At 38.4% G+C, this 8,837-nt stretch overlaps 1 long non-coding RNA gene across 3 annotated transcripts; it reads right to left on the bottom strand.

The window, feature by feature from the left end:
* Nucleotides 1-4,320: 4,320 nt before the first annotated feature.
* Nucleotides 4,321-8,619, bottom strand: LOC123426136. Of its 3 annotated transcripts, none has more exons than XR_006622060.1 (4): nt 7,963-8,618; nt 7,068-7,198; nt 5,586-6,332; nt 4,321-5,505 (listed from the first exon to the last, which is right to left on the bottom strand). It is a non-coding gene; the product is annotated as an uncharacterized LOC123426136 (long non-coding RNA). The 3 variants fall into 3 exon arrangements; XR_006622059.1 differs by having other exon boundaries at nt 5,586-5,891; nt 7,963-8,611; XR_006622058.1 differs by having other exon boundaries at nt 5,586-7,198; nt 7,963-8,619.
* Nucleotides 8,620-8,837: the final 218 nt, after the last annotated feature.

Raw genomic sequence — 8,837 nt, forward strand, 5'->3', positions numbered from 1 at the left:
CTGAATACAGTTGAAGGAAATGTTGGATCATATCAAACTATGTGGGTGACAACATTTGTAACCAAGTACCTTTGAAGTTGGGATTTCGAGAATAGAATGAGGATGACATAAAAGGAATTATTATGAGGAACTAGTACCTGAGGATAAACAAACGAATGGCAAGGAAAAAATGAGTTCAAGGAATTCAATCGGTAGCAAGGATGCATCTCAAGATTTTCATGAAGGTTGCCCCAAGAGCATGAAGGAATAAGCTATGATGGATTAGCAAACTTTTTCTTAGGAGCATACGAAAACTTGAGAGTGGTGAAGAACACGATAGACGTTTGTTAAGCTTGCAGAAACAATGGATTTATCCGAACTTCATTCTTGTACAAGAAAAATTCTGCAGCGCTTGTGAGGATGCCCGAGTGTTAGAATACGAGATTCGCTAAACCTTATACAGAGTAATGATTTGGGTGCGGAACAAATGATCACCATGACGACTTACTCTTATCATTCTCTTGTTATTCGGAATGGTAAATCTGAGACACTTACCCATAGCGAGAGACGACGCTCTTTGAAGCTTTTGTTTAAGCCTTAGTATGGTATGATGAAAGCCCATGTACATGGCAATTGTTGTCACGCGTAGGAATTTTTTTTACGGTGAGGATGAAGCCAAGACCCTTTTCGCTGCAGGATAACCATAAATGATAGACCACCATGAGAATCATCGATAGATTATTTAGAAGGGTCACGAGACTTGTTAGTTAAGAAGACCTAGTGATGGAAGAAGCTTATATCAACAGAAGAGCCCTCGTTTTGATGGAAACATTATGAATATAATGAAAGAGCATCACCAAAGAAGTTACCATGAAGAATGTGAGGAGCCAGATGCCAAGACCCCACAGGATTGTTACAAATTTGAGGGACTGGTAACTCTCATTTTAAGTGTGGTAGCACCCCACTTTGCAGGAGATTGGATTTGTTAGAAGACCTCGAAAACCCTAACCTTTTCTTTTCTAGCCTCTTTGAATCTCGAGGACGAGATTCATTTTAAGTGTGGTAGTTTGTAACATCCCAAAATTATAATTTTGGACTGTTATAACAAATAAATAATCAGGATTTTTTTTGTTTGAATGATATGTGATTGATTGTTTGAAATTGAGTGGAATTTCAAACTTCAAAAAAAATAATGAGTGGGAATAAAATGACTTTCCCAATTTTTTCTATTTTGAATCCCTTTTCAATTTTGAGTTTGAATATTTTTAAAACCCTCTCACAAGAAATCAAATGAGAGGAGGAAAATGACACTCCAAAATCACACGCAATGTCTTCATTTAAATTTGAAGTATTTGCAATTTATTTGAAATTTAAATTCCTTCTCATTTCAAAGTTATTGCGAAAAAATATTTTTTTAAGTTTTTTATTTGGTCTTAAAAATATGTTCATGTTGTAGGAAATTTTATTCTGAACATTTTGATATATAATATGCGTATATAAAATATTCTCTTAATTTCTTTTATATTTGTTTTTCGCTGTTTATTTTCAAAAATAATAAAAGGAACTATTCACCATGAATACTGTTCATCTGGAATTCAACAAAACAAAAAAAAAGCCACAGCAGGCTGAATTTGCGTGACGCTGCTCGCCGAAGCCCTTGGCCCATGCGATACTAGTTTCCCTCTTTTTTCTATTTTCCCAACAACAACAATAACAATACCAACAACACCACCACCAACAACAATAACAACAACGACGACGACAACGATAAAAATGATGACAATAATGACAAAGACGAGAACAACGACAACAACGATAACAACAACAACGACAACAACGATGAAAATGATGACAATAATGACAAAGACAAGAACAATGACAACAACGATAACAACAACTACGATGACAACAAAGACAACAATGATGAAAATGATGACAATAATGACAAAAACAAAAACAATGACAACAACGATAACAACAACGACGACGACAACAACGACAACAATAACAACATTAAGAAAACAGAAGACAAGGACGACAACAACAACAACAACAACAAAAACAGTGACAACAATGACAATAGAAACAACAAAGACAACAACAACACCGAATACAACTTTGACGACGACGATGAAGATGACAACAACAACAACAACAACAACAACAACAATTACAACAACAACAACAAAGACGACTTTGACGATGACGATGACGACAACAACAACAAGAACAACAACAACAACAACAACAACAACAACAACAACAACACAACCAACAACAACAACAACAACAACAACAACAACAACAACAACAACAACAACAACAACAACGACGACGACGACAACAACAACGAAAACAACAATCACAACAAGGACAACAACAACAACAACATCATCACAAACAACGACAATAATGAGAACAACGAAGATGATAATAATGACCACGACGACGACAAGGATGAGGATGACGATAACTTCGACGATGACGACGCGAACAACAACAACAGCAACAAAAACAACAACAACAACACCACGACCACCACCAACAACAACAATAACAACATCAAGGACAACAACAACAACAACGAGAACAACAATCACAACAAGGACAACAACAACAACAAGGACGACGGCGATGACCACAACGACGAGAACAACAACAAGAATGACAACAATAAGAACAACAACCACAACACAACAACAATGTCGACAACAGCAACAACAGCTATAGCAACGACAACAACAACAAAAACAACAACAACAAAAACAACAACAACAACAACAACAAAAATAACGACGACGACAACAACAACGACAATGACGAGAACAACAACAAGAACGATAACAACATCAATGACAACAACAACATTAACAACAACAACAACAACAACAACAACAACAACACAACAACAAAACAACAACAACAACAACAACAACAACAACAACAACAACAACAACATCAACGAAGACGACAACAACAACAACATCAACAACAATGACAAGGAGAACAACAATGTCAATAACAAGAACAACATCGACGATGACAACAACGATGATGAAAACGACTACAACAACGACAATGACGAAAGCGATGACAACAAAAACAACAACAACAACGACGATGACGACGACGACGACAACGACAACAACAACAACAAAGAAAACAACAAAAACAACAATCATGACGATGATGAAGATGACAACGACGACAATAACAACAATGAGAACGACAAAAATAACAACGACGACGATGACGCCGACAACGACGATGACGCCAACAACAACAACAACAACAACTACAACAACAACTACAACAACAACGACCACAACAATAACAACAACAACGACGACAACAACAATCACAACAAGGACAACAAAAACAACAACAAGAACAACAACAATAACAACAACAACAACAACAGCAACAACAACAACTACAACAACAACAACAACGACCACAACAACAACAACAACAACAACAACGACAACAACAATCACAACAAGAACAACAAAAACAACAAAAGAAAAACAACAACAAAAACAACAACGATGACGATGACCAGAACGCCGACAACAAAGACAATGACGAGAACAACAAAAACAATGACAGCAACAACAACAACAACAACAAAATTTTGCCGTCAGCCCATGACGGCAAACAATGTCGTCAACCCATGTGCCGGCAAAAGGTGTCTTTGCCATCAGTAGCCGGGAGGGCAGACGATAAAAAAATTGTCGTTAGTGACATTATGTTGCCGTCTTCTGAGATGATAGACGACAAATATTTGGTAGGAAGACGAAACGGCCTAGCTAACGGACGACGTTAGTCAGTTTTGCCGTCTGCTTCACACGTACAAGACGGCAAACCACTTCAAAAATTTGATGTCTGACAGCCGTGTACAAAACGGCAAAACACCTATGATTTTTGCCGTCTACTGAGCGTGTACAAAACGACAAACAACATGATATCTTTGCCGTCTGCCGAAACTGTAGAAGACGGCAAATTAATCATGTTCTTTTGCCGTCATAAACATGACAGCAAAGAGGCTGCTAAATAAACAACATATGCCGACAGAAATAGATTACCAGCATAAATAGACAATATAACAACAGAAATAGACAATATAACAGCTTAAATACACAATATAGCACACACCATAACACATTCATAATCCATACATATATCACAAACCATAACACGTACATACAACATATGACACACACCATAACACATACATCGAGCTTATAGCACACAACATAACACATACATACAAGATATAACATAATCCATATCCATATAGCATATAACATAATCCATAGCACATTCATAAAGCATATAACATAATTAATATCCCATCCATATATATATATATATAGTATGATCCATATCACATCCATGTCATAATATTTTGCATTACTACATAATATTTAGCATTACAACAAATGTCTTCATATCAATACCGTAGTCCAAAGAGCATATATATGGCAACATAATATTTGGCATTATGATATTATTGAAATAATATATCGCAATCATGTAAGATCAACGAGCTCAATTTGAAATAATTTTTATGTTGAATGGGGGCAATGGAAGAGAAATCTATTCATTTTTTTATAGAACAGAACCATAGAGTTGAGAGTGCGACACATACAACAAATCAGGGAAAGATTACAAGCTCTACAATACCTATGAACATCCCAATCATGTATGGTCGATGAACTTGATTTATAGTTAGTCTAAATTGCATAAATAAAACTATCAGGATATAAATATTTTTTGAAAGCGTCTAAAATGTGAATGGAGAAGAAAAATACTCCAGCGATTTACATGGTTCTAAAATGTGAATGTAGGTGACTCATCTAGTTCTATGTAAATATATAGCTTCAAGTGGTCTCTAAATCATGAAGATCTCAAGTGGTCTATACTTGTAAATGAGATATGGAGGCACTAACCATAGCAGATCTCAAAGATGCACAGATTGCTTCAGGAACCATGCAAAGTGGTAAGAGACATATAAGATACTAATCAGTCTACTACTTCTGAATCCTGGTCTTCACACAACCTTTTATCATCACTGTTGAGACTGAGTATATACACTATTTTCTAAGTATATATCTTGATATGAGGATGAACAATACTATAGTACAGGAATGACACTAAGGTTAAAGGTATTTCTTTAAAATCTTTTCATGGAGTGGATTGGCATTATAGCTTAGGGTTGTGTGTCAATTTAATATAATATAAAAAAAATCAATCCCGAGCAAGCCTATTACAAGAAAAAATTTAGCTGATGGTTAAGCAAATAGGGTTTGCACAACATTAAGTTGGCACAGATTCTCAAGAAAACAGAAATGGATCCAAACGTGTTGAGCATAAGTTTGGGTGCTTTAAGTTCTAAAGTCTCAATGGTGCAATTTGGAAATGCAGTACGTTGAGAAGGCATGTGCAAAAACTTACATATGGTTGGGAACTCGCTCCTTGGCATAGCTCTGCTGGTACTTCTTTTCCCATCTCCTTAAAAAGGGCCTATGAAAAAAATATGTAGCATTAGAATAGCTAGTTTTTTGAATCACCAATTTGAAATATGTGGAAAAATTTAAAAGTACCACTAGGATCTGTTCATGCATATCCACTTTATGTTGTAGGTTCTCATTATGTCGCTGCATGTTCACATTATGTCGCTTCAGCTCTTCATTTTCTTGAACAGTTCGTCGATGTGCCACTGAAGTTGAGGGCCTCAATTTCTTTTCTCTAGCCATTGAGATAACATCAGCCTTCTTAATTGCCACATCTGCTATTGCTAGTCGCCCATGGGGAATGCCACCTGATGATTCATATAATATTTGCCCATCCAACTCTCACTGGTCCCAATCATCAGGATGTGCGGCTCTAGCCAAAGCAGAGTAATCATCCTAGAACACTAGCGATATTAACTTGTATAGATGCATGTAGAACAAGTACTTAGTGAAAAGAAGATAAGAAAGAATGTTCGAAGAGTTTTTTTGCCTTCCTGCTGAGGGTCGTGCTAGTTCTACCACTGCCATCCCAATTCTTGAGTCCATATTTCATTGCAGCATATGTATTCAACGTGGTAGCCCTTTCAGGTCCATATTTCTCTGCATACAACCTCTGTAATCTATCTTTAATAGGGAGGTATCTCAACACTTTACGTGGGACTTTATTCTGGCCTTCTTCGTAGCGAGATGTACCGCATATGTCACACTTCTCTTTATGCTCATTATCTTTATAGTACAACATGCAGTTATTTTTACACACATCAATTTTGACATAAGGCATACCAAGGCCTTCTAAGAGTTTCTTAGATTTGTAGAAGTCCTTGGACAAGTTAGCACCTGGAGGCATAAGTTCATGGGTGATTTTTAACACAACATCATATTCTGCAATTGACATATTATACTGAGATTTCATTGCAAGCAAACGGGCTACTGCAGAAAGACGCGAGTGTGTTGTGTTCTCATGGACAATTTCATCAGCACTACTAACCATCCTATAGAAAACCTTGGCAGAGGATGTTGGTTCTTCATCAATTGGTGGAGGATAGGGTCCACCGAGCTCAACTAACATATTGTCCATTCGGTTAACCATTTGGCCAATTTCATCATGCCTTACACAATTTGTGGCAGAGGCGAATCCGTCTTGGCTAGGAACATCTCACCATGTTCTGTCCACATTTCATAGTAATCCCTAAATCCATATTTATAGAAGTGCTTCTCTACCTCATCCGTACCACGCTTAAAATAATTACGACACTTGGCACATGGACACTTGATTTTACCACCTTCGGCTACGCCAGGAAAAGAGAATGCATGGTCTAGAAATCGGTTGGTTTGTTCAAGCCATAGGTTAGAAGGAATTTGAACAAACTGCCAATCACTATACATCCATGTATGAACTGCCATTTAACAAATTCTATGTTGAAAATGGAATATATGAGCTATTTGATAATTTAAGCTCAACACATCATACTTAAGATGAGCTATTTAGCAACAACAATACATATATAGTAATTGGAAGCAAACAAATGTACACATAAGGAAAAAATGTAATGCGGAAAGTTTAATGCTTACCAAAGGCTTGCTGAAATAGTGAGTCAGAAAGCTGGCTAACAAACTCCCAAAGTCCACCACAGTATCCCAATCAGGTGGTCCAAGTGGGAAAATTACGAGCATCCCTTGTAGCATTGTTGAGCAGTTAGTACCTAAATCAAATGGGAAGAAAGAAAAAAGTAAACTAATGACAGTTATTCAATTCCAAAGAGAAGAACGCAAATTTATTTAAGTACTGATTGTGCTACTACATAATGAAAGGAAATGAGAAACCTAGGATGTACTTTTCATAAAGGAAAATGAAACTGAACAAACGTGCTTCCATTCTTTACTAGAAGAAAACTCACCTAGCCTAGAATTTTCTTCAGGATGAATGAAGCTTCAAAAAATAAACTATGATGCATCAATTGAACATCCTAACTCGGCACTTAAGTCTATTTGACTAACAGGCCGTCCTATCATTCCAGTGAACAAATCGATCAGGTTGCTTCACTCTACTTCCTAAATGAATTATTATAGGTTGTACCGGTGCTAAAGTTCGAATCTTGTGATGTCAAACCAGTGTATTTCTTCATAAAAGTTTTTTTTTGTCATACATGTACCAAGCTAAGGCTATTTTGCAAAAAAAATGATGTCACATGACACAACAAAAATGTATGTAGCCTCACCAATCCTGGATTTTTGTCCGAAACAAATATACTGCTGATTTGTAGCACTAGGATGTTAACCAGAGTAACCCAAGAGTTACTAGCACAAGACATGAGCATGTATAGTGCAAGAAAGGAAGCATAACGAATTATGTACACAAGCCCGAACAAGGACACACGTAAAATCCAGTGACCACATCCGTTTGGAGCATGTACAGTGGAGGAAGGAGTTAGGAGGAATTACAGAAATCAGCTATGTACGCACGTACCAAAGGTGAAACACAGTCGATTTGGTGAGGTGGTAGAGCACTGTGCCAGATCCAAGCGAGTCCCAGTTCCTCCAAACAAAGCACATGACGAGATGAGCTGAAAAAAATACGCATAGATCCAATGAATAAATACTAAAACACTTCCATCCAGAAGATATGCGATCGTGCACACAGCCGGGGAAATAAACTAAGATGGAGAGAGCATGTAGTGGAGTTTCATAGCTAGGCATATGGATGGGGATTGTCCGTGGTTGGAGGAGGATGGGGCGGCAACGGTGGCTCGGACGAGGACGGAGATGTTCGATGCAAAGGCGACGGGTTGGTGGTCAACGACCCAAGGAATAGAGCAAAGGGCGTAGATGAGAGGTTGGGGAGGCTAAGGATTTGAGGAGCAGCCGGCGGCGACCGGAGGTAAGGCCCGACCGACAGTGGAGCGGCCGAATGGCCTACCCTCCCGACATGTCGCGCACACCAACGACTGTGTCGACCGGTGAGGCCGGCGGCAGCAGCCTTGGAGGTCACCGGAGCGGCTGAGAGGCTCGGGGCGACTGGTGGCGGCGGTGGGGAACCCTAGCGCTGGGCATTTTTCACTCGCAAGAGGAGAGTTTGAGTGGCTGCTGCGCGCTGGTTTATGTTTTTGTTTTGACATGTTCTGGGGTGTTTTTTGGTGCAGTGTACGCTATCTTTTTTCAGTCGCGAGAGGGAGACACATGTGCCTGTTTTTTTTCGCTCTTTGTCGTCTTCTGTATGAAGTACGAGACGAGAAAACTTAATTTCTGCCGTCAGCCCTCACGAATTCAAGACAACAAAATTGCCTACCATTTAGGTCACTTAGCCGCAGTCATGGACAGCTTTTTGCCGCCATTCGTAGCGTA

This window comes from Hordeum vulgare, chromosome 2H, assembly GCF_904849725.1.
Source record: "Hordeum vulgare subsp. vulgare chromosome 2H, MorexV3_pseudomolecules_assembly, whole genome shotgun sequence".
Lineage (NCBI taxonomy): Eukaryota > Viridiplantae > Streptophyta > Magnoliopsida > Poales > Poaceae > Hordeum > Hordeum vulgare.